Raw genomic sequence first — 17,614 nt, 5'->3', positions numbered from 1 at the left:
ATGAAACTAATTAAAGCTTTCACAGAGACATTTACGAAGTATTTTTTCTCTCGCCCCATACGCGAATGCAATAGGAAGAAACATTAATATGGGGTACAGTGGGAAGTACCGCCTGGAATGCACTTTACTGTAGTTTGCAGAGTATGGACACTGACAGAGGTATGGATGTACACTATGTGACCAAAAGTATCCGGAAACCACCAAAAACATATATTTTTCATATTAGGGGCATTGTACTGCCACATACTTCCAGGTACTCCATATAAGCGACCTCAGTAGTCATTAGACATCGTCAGAACACGCGGAACACGAGGAACGCACGGAATTCGAACGTGGTCAGGTGGGTGGGTGTCACTCGTGTCATGCGTGTGTACCCGAGATTTCCGCACTCCGAAACATCCCTAGGGCCACTGTTGCCGATGTGGTATTGAAGTGGAAACGTGAAGGGACATGTACAGCACAAAATCGTACATGCTGACGTCGTCTGTTGACTGATAGAGACCACCGACAGTTGCAGAGGGTCGTAATGTGTAATAAGCAGACATCTATCCAGACCATCACAGGGGAATTTCAGACTGCATCACGATTCACTGCAAGTACTATGACAGTTAGGCGGGAGGTGAGAAAACTTAGATTTCATGGTCGAGCGGCTGCTCATAAGCAACACGTCACGCCGGTAAATGCCAAACGACGCCTAGCTCGGTGTAAGGAGCGTAAACATTGGATGACTGAACAGCGGTAAAACGTTGTATGGAGTGACGAATCACGGTACACAATGTGGCGATCCGACATCGATACCTCTTCTCAGTGCAGCACTCCTTCAAGAATGGGATGCCATTCCCCAAGATATCTTCCAGCACCTGGCTGAACGCATGCCTGCGAGAGTGGACACTGTCATCGAGGCTAAAGGTAGGCCAACACCTTACAGAATTGCAGCATTACTGGTGAAGGGCACCATGAACTCGTTAGTCATTTTGAGCCAGGTGTCCCGACACTTTTGATCAGACAGTGTAGATACATGGTGAGCGGAAAACCGCGCAACGAGAAGCAATCACACAAGGGGAGGGAGAAAGTAAAGGAAACGAGAGGGAAGGAACTTTAGATACCAGCTGACTCGGGACCTTACGCAGAATCAGCGGCAACGAGAGAAAATTTGTGCCGGATCGGGACTCGGATCTCTTGGTTACTGGACAGTTGCGTTAACCACTGCACCACCCGAACACGGTGTTAACCCTCTGCTTACCAGAAAATCTGTATAGCACCGCCCACCAGTCCAAATGTTGCAAATGGCTCTGAGCACTATGGGACTTAACATCTGAGGTCATCAGTCCCCTAGAACTTAGAACTGCTTAAACCTAACTAACCTAAGGACATCACACACATCCATGCCCGAGGCAGGATTCGAACCTGCGACCGTAGCGGTCGCGCGGTTCCAGGCTGAAGCGCCTAAAACCGCTCGGCCACACCAGCCGGCATGTGTGGTTTAAGTCGACATAAATTAACACGATTTTGACTGCTTATGATGTGAATGACTTTTGAGGTATAAACATTTTTAAAATAATTTTATTTATTTGAAGTCTACATTAAAAAAAAGACATGATATATTTTTACTGGTGGATTTTGCGAATTTGCGCTTGGTCTACAGACAGTAGCAGAATGTTCCGAGCTTACAGGTTTGGGCACATATAATATGTAAGTTGACATTTTATATCTTTCGTCTCTACACAATATGCACAGCTTCTTCTTTTCTTTGCTGGTGGTTTCTCTGCCCTTCCTATATCCCGTGCTATTGATGAATTTATTGACTTCTTTACCCCAAATTGTTTCCTCAAATTGATGATTAAAGTCCGAGGTCTCATTGTTTTTTATTGCTATCCACCATCAGACACATTATGTATACATTCAATACACTTACATCGATCATGTCGAAGAAAACCACCGACGGTCAGCGCCTTGATTTCTCTTCACACTGTAGCATCGCAGCTTCTGCTTCATGGTGTCAGCTCCAGCCTTTCTTTCATTGTATTTTACTGTAATTTCAGGGTTTCATAGTTGAGATGATGACACCGTTGGTTGATCATGAAAAGAGCTAAGAACGGTAGCAACTTCATTTTTCTTAGAAACTTAGGAGGCTATTATGACAACTGGTTGAAAACCAAATAATGTAGTGTATACTTCACGTCATTTAGGTGTAATAAATTCAGCAAGCAGTTCCTCTTCGTTTTTTCGGATAGTACCTACTAGTGTCAGAAATTTTTAGACAAACAATGAGCTAAATTGAGAGATGTAAAAAAATTGTCACAGGTGATTTTACGTTAAGACTTTTCAAGTTTGATCACCGGGTTTTTCACAGCATTATCTCCCAGTCGCAAGGCTCTGGTTTCTTCCTCCTTTCCAAAACACACTTTCATCTTCCAGCAGTAGATTGTTGCACTGTCACAAATTGCCCACATCTTTATTCCATATCTACCAGGTTTTCATGGGATTTATTGTCGAAACGGACAGCGACCTCGAAATGAACCAACAATTCATCTACGGTCATGCGATACCCTAGAATGTAGGCACCGCTAAGGATAATTTCACACATCTCAAAAACTTCTCTGATTGGTTCCAGTTTGTCTCTTGGCGCTGCTGCACTGTCAAGGCGCAACACCCTCTAAGTATCATGGAGGCGTTGCGAACAATAATTTCATTGAACAGCGCTCGGTCCTTCTGAGCACTCCTCAGCTGACTGATATATTCATTTCTTGACTTCTAAGCTCCAGTCAGGATGAGAACACCAAGAAACGTTTTCCATTTCATGCATACCTATTTCCACCCAGTCCTTGTAAGCGATTCAACTTCTTTTTTGGCCTACATAGACACTTCGTTCCAACATTGCCGTAAGTGTGGAGCATGCGTGCCTCAGCGATACAGACAGCAGTACCGTAGGTGCAACCACAACGGAGGGGTATCTGTTGAGAGGCCAGACGAACGTGTCGTTCCTGAAGAGGGGCAGCAGCCTTTTCAGTAGCTGCAGGCTCAACAGTCTGGATGATTGACTGATTGGCCTTGTGACATTAACCAAAGCAGTCTTGCTGTGCTGGTACTGCCAACAGCTAGAAGAATGGGGACACTACAGCCGTAATTTTTCCCGAGGGCACGCAGCTTTACTGTATGGTTAAATGATGATGGCACCTCTTCGGCAAAATATTCTGGAGGTAAAATAGTCCCACACTCGGATCTTCCAACGGGGACTACTCAGGAAGTCGCCTTTATCAGGAGAAACAAAACTGGCGTTCTGCGGATCGGAGCTTGGAATGTCAGATCCTTAATCAGGCAGGTAGATTAGAAAATTTAAAAAGGGAAATGAATAGATTGAAGTTAGATATAGTGGGAATTAATGAATTTCGGTGGCAGGAGGAACAAGACTTCGGTTCAGGTGAATACAGAGTTATAAATACAAAATCAAATAGGAGTAATGCAGGAGTAGGTTTAACAATGAATAAAAAAATAGGAAAGTGGATAAGCTACTACGAACAGCATAGTGAACGTGGGGAACGCATTATTGTAGCCAAGATAGACACGAGGCCCATGCCTACCAGAGTAGTACACGTATATACGCCAAATAGCTCCGCAGATGCCCAAGAGATTGAAGAAATGTATGACGAGATAAAATAAATTATTCCGATAGTGAAGGAAAACGAAAATTTAATAGTCATGGGGGCCTAGAATTCGATAAGAGGAAAAGGACGTAGTAGGTGAATGTGGAATGGGGGTCAGGACTGAAAGAGGAGGCCGCCTGTAAGAATTTCGCACAGAGCATAACGTAATCATAGCGAACTCTTGGTTTAAGAATCATGAAAGAAAGCTGTATACGTGGAAGAGGCCTGGAGACGCAGGAAGATCCCAGATAGATCACGTAATGGTAAGACAGCGATTTAGGAACCAGGTTTTAAATTGTAAGACATATCCAGGGGCAGATGTGAGCTCTGACCACAATCTATTGGTTATGAACTGTAGATTAAAACTGAGGAAACTGCAAAAAGGCGGGAATTTAAGAACATGGGACCTGTATAAACTGAAAGAACCAGAGGATGTAGAGTGTTTCAGAGAGAGCATTAGGGAGCGACTGACAAGAACGGTGGAAAGAAATACAGTAGAAGAACGATGGGTAGCTTTGTGAGATGAAGTAGTGAAGGCAGCAGAGGATCAAGTACGTAAAAAGACGAGGGCTAGTAGAAATCATTGGGTAACAGACGTGATATTGAATTTAATTGATACAAGAAGAAACTATAAAATTGTAGTAAATGAAGCAGGTGAAAACGAATACAAACGTCTTAAAAACGAGATCGAAGAGAAGTGCAGAATGGCTAAGCAAGGATGGCTACAGGACAAATGTAAGGAGGTAGAGGCATATATCACTAGGAGTAAGACAGATACTGCCTACCTTTGGAGAAAAGAGAACCGCTTATAAGAATATCAAAAGCTCAGATAGAAAATCAGTTGTAAGATAAGAAGGCAGAAAGATGGAAGGAGTATATAGAGGGTCTATACAAGGGTGATGTACTTGAGGGTAACATTATGGAGATGGAAGTGGGGCGGCCGAAGTGGCCGAGCGGTTCTAGGCACTTCTGTCTGGAAACGACCGCGACGGTCGCAGGTTCGAATACTGCCTCGGGCATGGATGGGTGTGATGTACTTGGGTTAGTTAGGTTCAAGTAGTCCTAAGTTCCATGCGACTGATGACCTCAGAAGTTAAGTCCCATAATGCTCAGAGCCACTTGAACCATTTTGATGGAAGACTACGCAGATGAAGATGAAATGGGAGATACTGTACTGCGTGAAGAGTTTGACATAGCAATGAAAGACGTAAGTCGAAACAAGACCCCAACAGTAGAGAACATTCCTGTAGAGCTACTGATAGCCTTGGAGGAGCCACCCCTGACAAAACTCAACCATCTAGTGAGCAAGATGTACGAGACAAGCGAAGTACCCTCAGACTACTAGAAGAATATAATACTTCCAATCCCAAAGAAAGCAAGTATTGACAGGTGTGAAAATTACTGAAGTATCACTTTAATAAATCACGGCTAAAAAATACTAACAAGAATTCTTTACAGACAAATGAAGAAACTGGTAGAAGCCGACCTCGGGGAAGATCAGTTTAGGTTCCGTAGAAATGTTGGAACACACGAGGCAATACCGATCCTACGGCTTATCTTAGAAGATAGATTAAGGATAGGCAAACCTACCTTTATTGCATTTGTAGACTTCTAGAAAGCTTTTGACTATGTTGACTGGAATATTCTACGTCACATTCTGAAGGTAGCGAGGGTAAAATGCAGGGATCAAAGGGCTATTTATGATTTGTACAGAAACCAGATGGCAGTTATAAGAGTCTCCGATGTTACTGAATGTGTATATTGATCAAGCAGTAAAGAAAACAAAAGAAAAATTTGGAGTAGATATTAAAATGCATGGAGAAGAAATAAAAACTTTGAGATTTGCCGATGATATTGTAATTCTGTGAGAGACAGCATAGGACCTGGAAGATCACCTGAACGGAATTGACAGTGTCTTGAAAGGATGATATAAGATTCACACCAACAAAAGCAAAGCGACGACAATAGAATGTAGTCGAATTAAATCCGGTGATGCTGAGGGAATTAGATTAGGAAATGAGACACTTAAAGCAGTAGACGAATTTTGCTGTTTGGGGAGCAAAATAACTGATGGTCGAAGCGAGAGGATATAAAATGTAGACTGGCAATGGCAGGGAAAGCTTTTCTGAAGAAGAGAGATTTGTTAACTTAGAGTATAGATTTAAGTGTCATAAAGTCTTTTCTGAAAGTATTTATCTAATGTCTAGCCATGTATGGATGTGAAATATGGACGATAAATAGTTTAGACAAGAAGAGAATAGAAGCTTTCGAAATGTGGTGCTACAGAAGAATGCTGAAGATTATATGTGTATATCATGTAACTATTGAGGAGGTTCTGAATAGAATTGGGGAGAAGAGGAATTTGTGACGCCACCCCAAGTGGCCGCGTGGTTTGAGGCGCCATGTCACAGATTACCTCCAGCCGGAGGTTCGAGTCCTTCCTCGGGCATGGGAGTGTGTGTTGTTTTTAGTATAAGTTAGTTTATGTTAGTGTGTAAGTCGAGGGACACATGATCTCGGCAGTTTGTCCCCTCATAAATTCGCACACATTTGAACATTTGAATTTGTGGCACAACTTGCCTAGGAGGAGGTCTCGGTTGTAGTACACGTTCTGAGGCATTAAGGGATCATCGGTTTAGTGTTGGCGGAAAGCGAGGAGGATAAAAATGGTAGAGGGAGACCAAGATATGAATACACTAAACGATTCTGAATGATGTAGGTTGCAGTAGTTACTCGGAGATGAAGAAGCTTGCCCAGGATAGAGTAGCATGGAGAGCTGCATCAAACCCGTCTCTGGACTGAAGACCACAACAACAACACACTTTGTTAGTGAGGGGTACACGGAAGAAAAACTTGAGACAAGATTCTTCATTATCACAGTTCCTAATAAAATAACTTGTATGTACCTAATCTTTGAATATATCCTTTTTGCTCCGTCTTCCGGGCTTCCAGCTTGAGGATCTGTAGCCCGTAATCCATTACCAATACGCGAAAACAATAAGTCAAACTCAGTAGAATTCGTACTAAATTGTTCTTCTCCATCTTCCTAAAGGAATTTGTAATCATCATAATTTTCGTGTAGTTCTGAGTTTTCAGCGACATCTACCTCATTATCCTCATCGCTGGAAGATCCATATTCACTAGGTGGATTTTCGGAATCAGAAGACTGCTCCAGCAATTCTCTTATCTTCTTGTCTGACAGTCCTCTTCTCCGTAACATTTTCAATTTGTAAAGCAGACAATTGCTGTAAAGTAGTGCATCAAAACAAACTTGTGGTCATCACAGGGAAGACTATTGATCACTGATATCATAACAGCGCGAATCAACAATGAGAAATGGCGTAACAGTCGCTGCGCAGACAGACATCTTTTAGTTGAAAAGTTGTATCTAGCCGCACGGACCTGCGAGGCCCGTACGGGAGGAAACGTGCGCCATCACTTTAACACAAAACCATAGGTTAATTTTTATAAATTTTTTACCGAAAATTGTGACTAACTTGACAAATTAATGACGTGTAGTTACTGCTAGAGAAGATATTAAATATCACGGACGGGTCTCTGAGAGCCCATTGTAGGTAAAGGGATAATCTCAAATGCGTGGACTATCTCGCACGCTACTCTGCCAACCCACAGTCCCACCTAGCAGTACCACTAATCCGCAGTCTACGTCCATGTCCTCCAACCTCGCTAATTTTAGATTCCCCCTGGAGTGCATCCGCAAAGAAGGCTGTCGATTCATAGTCCACTGAGGCTTATCAGTTACATGAATGTATGGTGTCTGTTCTTTCAAACATGTCCGACCTAAATAATATATATAATCACTGCTCAAGTTTCTGCTCGCTTCCCGCGCCCGGGTTCCCGGGTTCGATTCCCGGCGGGGTCAGGGATTTTCTCTGCCTCGTGATGACTGGGTGTTGTGTGATGTCCTTAGGTTAGTTAGATTTAAGTAGTTCTAAGTTCTAGGGGACTGATGACCATAGATGTTAAGTCCCATAGTGCTCAGAGCCATTTGAACCAAGTTTCTGGACGGCCTTCGATGATCGCTACTCCAAACACAAACCAAATTGATACCTCCGAGTGGCGAGAATCGTAGCGAGTAGGAGCAGCGATGGAGCAGGTGAAAGTGTGAGCTTGTTTCGTCATCGACAGATTATGCCGGCAGAGAGGTTGCACCATAGACATATCTTATTTAATGGTTGTAATATAGAATGTGTAGTATTGAAAAGTCTATGTAGACGGAATTTGCAATATTATGAATTCTGTGTAGCTTATTGAATGCCAAGCATCATTTGTCAGTATAGAATTTATCTAGCATCTTTTGAAAATATTTCTACATTACTTGAATTTCTACAGTCTCCGCAACCTGGAAGACAATTGTGCTTGAACGTTGCAGCTCCGTGTCGCTGCTGCTGCTAGGCTGTGACGTTCCCTGTAACGTTCTGTATTTATACAGCTTCGCTATAGACAGAGAGTCTACGGCGTAGGTACAGTGGTACATTCCGATGATTCTTGAATGATGGTGTCACATTGGGGGAAAGCTGTTAGTAAAATTAAAACAGTTCCGATGAAAGGAGACCTCTTCTGACGGATCTGGACCGTGCGCAGGAGAACCGGCATTCATTCATCAACGGAGACGACTGTCTATGCACTTACGTGTGAATATTTACACATTCCAGTAAAGTCAGTTGCGAATGAAAAGTAGCTCAGCTTTTCACAAACTTTTATTTGTTTAATTTTCTCTTCCTCTTGCCTAGCATTTCATTACATTTAAACTGACTTTTATACGCCTTAGTGGTTAAATACACTCTTGTCTTTAAAAAAATATCACAGTGGCGGCTCTTCAACAATCGCAAAATTTCCGCATACTCCTCGACGTGTATTCGCTGCATCCTCTGTAGACAGAAGTAACAATCTCCGTTACACCTCCTCGACCCAATAATGTCTCTGAATATTCCACGTTTCAGAGAGTTTCTTTCTCGCAGTTGATAATCTTTGCCTGACAGTAACGCTAATTGTCCATGCAGTCAACGCTTAATTCATTTGTCAACAGGGTGAGGCAGACGTCGGGATACACCCTTATGAAAGTCGGTGTGAGGAATCATAATGGCGTCTGGGGGCACAGCCTATAGCAGCTATGATGATAACGGCGGCAGTCTTGAAATCCGCCATCTTGAATTCGGGTTACGTATTTCAAACGGGAAGGGTGACATATGGCACATTATTTTTAGCTGCCTTTCTTTCAGGAATACACATATGAAATCTGTTTCAAGATATCTTTATTTGTGTAGGAGTTGTGACCTGTTAAACTTTCGGACACTTGTCAGAATTGGCATTACAGCATATGCTGATTATGACAATCGAAATTATTTTGCCAGTCCTGTTGCACACGTTTCAGGATCTATGGGTCATCCTAAATACGTAGCCAAAGATGAGCTGCGTTAAAGATTTTTACCTCATACTCAATTGATTTCAAACGACCCAAAAAATTAAAGAGGTGTAAGATCGGAGGACCCTGGTGGTCATTTCGATAGTACCCGTCCTACCTATCTAGTGACCTAGGAATTGTTCATTGAGAAACTAAACTCTCAGAGATCAGTAGCATAGTTGGAGAGGGGGGGGGTGAACCGCCCTGTTCGCAGAAGATTGGGAAATCACCTTGAGGATTCAACAGCGTCGAAAGCACATAATCACGGAACATGTTAAGATAATTCTCCCCATTCAACATTACGTCAGTAAACACCAAACACATGACTACTGTGTCCCAAATCCCACACATAACCATCACTTTTTCACCATCAGCACATTCACAGGGATCCATCTAAGAGGGCTTTGGATCTGAGCAGTAACGAAGAATCTGTTTGTTTGATTCTCCTTGTACATAAGTATTAAGTTCGTCACTGAACAACACCTGTCGTACGTAGTTTCGCTTCCTGTTACACTGACCCAGAGCCCATTCTACAAACTGCACCCGCCGATCAGAGTCATATTCGGAGAGATGATTTTGCAACTGTAACTTGTGTGGGCGACGTTGGTGTGCATGTAACACACACAGGATTGAAAGCTGATTTATACTAGATGCCGGCCATTCAAGTCAGCAGCAATCACTCTGGTACTTTTTCCACCACTCATTAACAAAATTTCATTGCGTTCCTGCTGTGTGAGTGAAACTGTGGATCACCTGCAACTATAAACAGAGTCGATCAAATGTTCAAATGTGTGTGAAATCGTATGGAACTTAACTGCTAAGGTCATCAGTCCCTAAGCTTACACACTACTTAACCTAAATTATCCTAAGGACAAACACACACACCCATGCCCGAGGGAGGACTCGAACCTCCGCCAGGACAGCAGAGTTGATCACTTCCTTGCAATTTTGAACTTTAAAAAGTCATAATTGCTAGAGCAAATAAAGATATCTTAAAACAAATTTCACCTGCGTATTCCTGAGAAAGACGGAGCTCAAAATCATGTGTCACATGACCCTCTTTATTTCAAGACGAAAGCCGCTGTCGCCATAGCTCCTGTAAATTTTACCCCCACCTACAGACACACCATACTGCACCATTATGATGTATCACAGCATTCGACTTTTATAGGGCTGCATCCAGACTATTTCCTCACCCTGTATACAGTTCCTATAAGAAATATGTAATAAAACTGAGACAATAATGTTTCATGGCAGTTGAAACATAAGCGAGTATGTGTTATTACACTCAACAGTGCTCAACGTTACTAACAAATTGTTTAAACGATTCTACATTTAATGTGCAATGTATGAAGTAAATCTGAAATCTCAAATCGAACGCTTTAACTCGGCTGAAGCGTGACAGCGACTGCTGCTAGCTACAGAGTGCATGGGGTTTATTGAGAAGCAGCAGCGTTCACGACGAGGGGCAGCGGCCGGGAACAACTGAGGGCGTGAGCGGCAGCGGCAGTATTTACAGCGGCTGCTGCTGCTGGGGTGATTAATGCCCCCCGAGGCGCGGGCGCCGCCGCGTACGTCACCAGCGCCCGCGGCGTCGCACTCGGCACGCACTAAATCACCTGCTGGAGCGCGCGCGCGGCCGGTGCCCACTTTTCTGCGCCGCCGGGTTAGACAGCCGGCAGACACGCGAGGTGCGTCTCCTTATTTACAGGGCCGGAAACCACGCACCGGCGCTCTGCTTTGACGGCTACGGGACGGGAGCGCTGGCATTTGGAAGCTGCAGCCGCGCTCGCTGTACCTTCCGCCAGATGGAGTGCAGTGCAAACTGCGTCGCGTTCCCGTAGGGCGGAAACGCGCACGCGCGTCGTGCTGTGAAAGAGGACTCTCGCCGGGCAATCTCCGTGATTGGCCGCCCCCGCGCACTACACAGACTGGCGCGGGTACGGTAGATGGGACAGCGGAGCGTATCGGCATTCACATAAATGGAGTGCCTATTGCGCAGACTGTGTAACTCAGTAGTACAGGATCACATTCCCTGATAAGTGCAACAATCAGGTTGTGGGATACAACAAAAGAACTACAGAGAATGAAAATGCATTTTTTAGCCGTACGAGGGTGGGTCAAAAGAAAACCTTAACTTTTTAATAACAAATCGAAATTTCTCGCCGTTATCCTGTAAGTTGGCAAGCGTAATACAAATAACGTGCACAATGGCCTGTAAGTGGCAGCATAGTGCAAATGCACACATACGGTCGCAGTATCAGTATAAAGATGGCCGCCCCACTTGCGACTGGCAACAGGGAAGAACAGCGTTCTGTTATTCGGTTTTCGCGCAGTGAAGGTGTGAAAGCTAATGAAATTCATCGACGAATGAAGGTTCAGTATGGTGATGCATGTTTGTCACAGCAGCAAGTCTACGAATTGAGTAAGAAGTTCTCAAATGATTTGACTTCAGTGGAAGATGTTCCTGGTCCCGGTTAGGCACAACGAGTTGCGACTCCAGAGAACATTGTAGCAGTTGTAGCCATAGTGAAGGAAAACCGCCGAGTGACACTGAATGCCATGTCAGCATGTTTACAGATTAGTCATGGGTCAGCACACCAAAAATGGTTCAAATGGCTCTGAGCACTATGGGACTTAACTTCTGAGGTCATCAGTGCCCTAGAACTTAGAACTACTTAAACCTAACTAACCCAAGGACATCACACACATCCATGCCCGAGGCAGGATTCGAACCTGCGACCGTAGCGGTCGCGCGGTTCCAGACTGTAGCGCCTAGAACCGCTCGGCCACTCCGGCCGGCCGGTCAGCACACCACAGTGTGCATGATGTGCTCCAGTTTCACAAAGTGTCTGCAAGATGGGTACCACGGCAGCTGACTCCTGAAATGAGACAACGACGAATTGATGCTTGTGAATAACTTCTTCGGCGCTTTGAACGAGAAGGTGATGGCTTCCTTGCAAGAATCGTTACTGGGAAAAAAACCTGGGTTCACTTCCACCAACCGGATACCAAGAGAGCGAGCAAGGAATGGCTCCATTCTTCATCACCACAACCAAAGAAGTTTCGAACAGAACCATCTGCAGGGAAAGTTATGCTGACTCTCTTTTGGGGCGAAAAAGGCGTCATTTTGGAGCATTACATGCCTAGAGGGACCACTGTCACCATTGCATCATACACAGATCTCCTAAAAAATCATATGCGGCCTGCAACCAAATCAAAGCAATGTGGATTGCTGTCAGCAGGTGTCCTTTTGCAACATGACTATGCAAGGCCCTACACTGCCCGTACAACAGTTGCAACAATCACAGACCTGCATTCTGAGTGTCTCCCTCATCTACCATACTCACTAGACCTTGTCCCAAGTGATTTACATATGTTTTGACCACTCAAAGATGCAATGGGAGGAAAGAAGTTCCGTTGTGATGAAAAGGTACGCCACGCGATGGATGAGTGGTTGCGGGGACTAGCAAAAGAATTTTTTTCTGAACGAATTTATGCACTTTGTAAGCGCTGGAGGACTTGCATTGAGCGTGGGGGAGATTATGTTGAAAAGTGATACAGCTTTGTACCATTTCTGCACAATAAATAATATTTTTAAAAAATATTTAAGGTTTTTATTTGACTCACCCTCGTATTTCATGCATTTAGCAGTTACTCAGTTTGTTGCGGTTTTAGAGCGCAAAACAATTGAAGTAGAAATTTGGGTCGGTCGGAAGCCGTACCTGGAAGACCAAAGTGGTTCAGGCAACCGATCATGAGAAACGATGACTGGGTTCGATTTCCGGTCCGGTATAAATTTTCAACCTCCACCAATGCATTGCCACAATTCCACGTGTGGCGGGAATTCACGAATTCATACCTATATCTTCCCTCACTTTCGCCACTCTCTTTTTCATATAAATGTATGTGGCTGCGGCGGTATCACGAGTCGTGTCACTTCTGTCGGGCTTGTGCATCGAAACAGACACCGCATAAACAGTGAGAGGACTTAGTGATTCTTGACGTTAGTTGAGAAATACGAACCTGAACGACATTCGTATTTAGCTAAAATTATAATGACAATGTACCTGGATCGCTACTTGAATAACAACAAACCTAGTGGAAAGGTGTTGACTGTATCGTGGGCTACGCCTACTCTACAGGCAACACCTATCACATACGTGTTACGCAGGCAGCCAGCTTTCTAGCAGACGTCAGACGAGGGCGGCCATACCACACACAGCCACCAGATGCAGAACTAAGCGTCGACAACGGTCGCTGGACCCAGGGACCCCTTTCTCACTGCAGCCACTTGACAGCAAGCAAGACCGACAGCATTAGGGGCTGTACTTGACCGGCGCACGGGCTCTCGGAGGCGAGTTTACTCCGAGGGAGCTTTCTGGACCAAGCGACAAATTCACTCGCATTTCATCTTACAGGAAGTCACACGGAGCCAGCGCTATACCATCGCCACTATCCACGCGTCTCCGTAACCCGGAATCTCCGACTTGGCTTTTCCAGCATGACACATGGGCCTTGTATCGTCTCCGTTCGGAATGAATTGATATCTTTGATTAGCGTAGCACATGTCCACCGAATTAACTCCTTCAAAAGAGTTCGTTTAACACAGTACGATGTTTTGTCCGTTGAAAATTACTCCCTTAAATATCAATGTGGAATAAACTGTTTCATTATTATTGTTGTTGCCCAGAGATAATCGAATACACGGTTCGCTTCTCGTGATACTCTGTTCGAATTAGTAGGACACTATAGTTTTTCCTTAACTCGGTTTTTACGTGCTCGGGAAGGGAGAACGCTTCCGTGACGCCACGAGTTGCAGATTGGGTTTATATAGTTGTTACCTACATCTACATCCATACTCCGCAAGCCACCTGACGGTGTGTGGCGGAGTAAAGGGACGTTCGTTAGCAACTCTTTGAATAAATACCTATGCTCCCTTGCATATAATACTCTATTCCGTTGGTTCTTATTAGCCTGTTATTTAATTTTCTCTACTTTAAAACGGAAATTCGTTATTTTATATGTAATATGGAAACTGTTCATGGCCAGTTCAAATGAGTTTTAATTTTCAAAAAAGACCAGATATGTAAGGAGGGGCTGCAATATTTAAGTCTTCAGTTTAAAGAGTGCTTTGGTCCAGCTATCCACGATACTCTCTTCTTTGGAGAGTCTTCGTCTCCAAATAACTGCTGCAACTCACAAACATTTGAGACATGCTTACTGTGCTAGTCTCTTGGTTTTCCTATGCAGTTTTTTTAAACCCACACTTCCCTCCAATACTAAACTGACGATTTCTTGATGTCTCGAGACATTTCCTGTCAACTGATTCCTTCTTTTAATCAAATTACGCCACAAACTTCTCCCCATTTCTAGTCAGTATCTCCTCAGCAGTTACACGGTCTACCCATCTAACCTTCATTATTCTTCTGTTTCACCAAAGCTTCTATTCTTTCCTTTTCTGAGCTGATTGTCGTTCACGTGAACAATTACGACGACTCTGCATTTTTTTAAGAACCCGTTCCTTAATAGTTTCTAGGCCAATCGGTGTCCACGGATGAAACTTAAATCTCCTTCACGACGCTGCTACGGCGAGAAAAGAGTAGATCGCATTCCACAGCTCGTACTGTATCTGCTAAATCTGAGATACCTCAGACGACGAATCCACATTAATGGGCAAAAAGGTAAGAAAACTGACACCGGCTGGAAAATTGGCGCGCTGCTAATGATTCGTCATAGTGATAACATAGTGGTGTGGATCTGCCGCTTAGCAGCTGATTACGGCTGAAAAGACATTGCCCCACACGTATAACAGTTGACCCCTTGACAGAGCTGTTCGTTGTGCCACTGTCTACTCACATCTGTACTCCCGTATCACGTGGTGCTTTCTTGCAGCGCGACGTACTGTGGCACATTTCGGTGCACTTCTTCCAAGTAGAGTGATTGTTACATTGTACGTTGTCAGCAGTTCGAAGCTTTCGGCAGCAGGTATGTATACTGCGAAAATAAGCAAGTTACAATTGATTCATTTTGACAATCTCGTGAAGGTTTTTGCTGGAATAGCGAATGCATACAGAATACATCTCGGAAAATAAGCCTGCCGCGGTGGCCGAGCGGTTCTAGGCGCTTCAGTCCGGAACCGCGCGACTGCTACGGGCATGGATGTGTGTGATGTAATTAGGTTAGTTATGTTTAAGTAGTTTTAAGTTCTAGGGAACTGCTGACCTCAGATGTTAGGTCCCATAGTGCTCAGAGCCATTTGAAACATTTTCGGAAAATAAATATTTTAAGAATTTCTTTCCTTGAATAACACATTCCAAAATCCGATTTCTGAATTATACCTTGTAGGAGCAACATTTCTAACAAAAAGTAGAAAACTCATTTGTTGATTTGTACCCATCTGTGTACATGCGATTGTCGTCTCAGTCTACCCAGATGTGAACTTACCAAACTGTTCAGCATATTTGTTCGTCTCATTATTCATATTTTTAAGGGGCTCCGGAAAGGCTCAAAATCATGAAAAGTTCAATTTTTACTTTTTTGCGTTTTCTGAATCTGCAGACTATTACCTTTTAATAGATATATAATTTATTCAATTCCGAAGACTACAACTATTTTTAAATTTTTTTTAAAATGTGTTCTACATGGGCGTGACCCACTGTGGCGCTGTTAAACTGCTGTCAAATGGTGTTATTATTAACGTCCGAGTTCATCAGGTACATTTTAGTGATGTGAGATAAAGTATGTGTTGTGGCTAACCTGTGATGGTTCAATATATATCGCTGGTGTGATTCTCGATTGTTTCATGTTTATTTACTCTGTCGTTATCTCGAAAATATTCGTAATTAATTCTGTTTCTTTTGTTGAAGTGTAATAATGAGTAAAAGTAAAGTTGCTGTTGCGACTTTCAATGATGGCAACATTGTAAGGTGCAAGGTATTTAGAAATATGGGAATGAAGATAGGTTCTAACATGGTACGAGCGATGCTTGCTTTAGACAAGGAACGCCTTCGGGCTGCAGACAGGGCTGTAAAGAGTCTAGAAATACAAGCAAGAGTAAACAGGAGGAGGAACAAGAGGAAGTTGGAGGAGGAGTTTGCAGAGGATGAAGATAATTCATCCTATGGACCTGGAATGCACTAAAAAGTTAATCCAATTTTTGTCGCTCGATTCCCAAAACTTTCATTTTCTCATACTAATTACATGTTTTCTAAGGATCTTCCGAACATATTTGTTTCAAACTTTCAGTAAATGTTACACAGTACCTTCTGCATAATTTAACACAGCCTTTTTCCAAAAAACTGTATATTTTTGAATATATAAATAAAAAATTGCAAAAAATTGTTGTGAATTTTCATTACAATTGAAAAAAAATCATCTTTAATAACTGGACTAAAATTTTGGAAAATCCCTGTGTTAAGTTGTAGCCCATATTCCAATAAATAATCTGCAAAATGTTCAACTTCCTACCTCAAATACTTTGTGAGGAAAGATGTAATGTATAAGCGTTATTTTAACATTGCAAGTATAGGGCGTTCCGGAGCCCCTTAACAAGATATCGTCAAAACTGAATGCGAAAATATCAAGTGGGCCCTTGCAGCTGCTGTAAAATTCTAAATATATTTTCTACACGCTCCCGAATGTTGCAAACTGCGATCCGAGAACCTTTCGTCGAGGACTCGGCTCAGTGCCGCTAGGCAGCCCGAAGACAATCCGTCGAGCACGTTCGGGGGTTAAATGTATCTCCTTGAGAAAGGACGGACAAGTGGAAGTCGCCCAATCCGTAGGGACTGCTTTCACTCCCTGATCTTGTTCCCGCGGAGACACAACCAGTGTTCGTACCAGAGCGACTGTGTGCCTCTGCGTCTAGAGACGCTGAGTTCTTTCGAGGGGATAGAACTGCTAAGAGAACTAGGTGACAGAGTTTCAGCCTCATTTTCCCCGTCCTGCTGGCAAGTCCAGGAACCCATGTGAACGGCACATCGGTCCCAGCGTCAGCGCCCGATTTACAGGCGTTTCTGTAACCCCTGTACTAAAGCGTGTTACGTGTACAGGGCTATTACAAATGATTGAAGCGATTTCGTAAATTCACTGTAGCTCCTTTCAGTGACATATGGTCACGACACACTACAGATACGTAGAAAAACTCAAAGTTTTGTTCGGCTGAGGCCGCACTTCAGGTTTCTGCCGCCAGAGCGCTCGAGAGCGCAGTGAGACAAAATGGCGACAGGAGCCGAGAAAGCGTATGTCGTGCTTGAAATGCACTCACATCAGTCAGTCATAACAGTGCAACGACACTTCAGGACGAAGTTCAACAAAGATCCACCAACTGCTAACTCCATTCGGCGAAGGTATGGGCAGTTTAAAGCTTCTGGATGCCTCTGTAAGGGGAAATCAACGGGTCGGCCTGCAATGAGCGAAGAAACGGTTGAACGCGTGCGGGCAAGTTTCACGAGTAGCCCGCGGAAGTCGACGAATAAAGCAAGCAGGGAGCTAAACGTACCACAGCCGACGGTTTGGAAAATCTTACGGAAAAGGCTAAAGC

General features: G+C 43.7%; 1 protein-coding gene across 1 annotated transcript in view; it reads left to right on the top strand.

Moving 5' to 3' along the window:
• The window catches only part of LOC126160312 (acetylcholinesterase-like), a gene marked incomplete at its 5' end in the record, with an annotated part of 424,414 nt that overhangs the window by 75,072 nt on the left and 331,728 nt on the right, over nucleotides 1-17,614 (top strand). The window lies entirely within an intron of this gene.

The sequence above is a fragment of the Schistocerca cancellata genome, chromosome 2, assembly GCF_023864275.1.
Source record: "Schistocerca cancellata isolate TAMUIC-IGC-003103 chromosome 2, iqSchCanc2.1, whole genome shotgun sequence".
Taxonomy (NCBI): Eukaryota; Metazoa; Arthropoda; class Insecta; order Orthoptera; family Acrididae; genus Schistocerca; species Schistocerca cancellata.
This window is presented reverse-complemented; position numbering and strand designations above follow the sequence as displayed.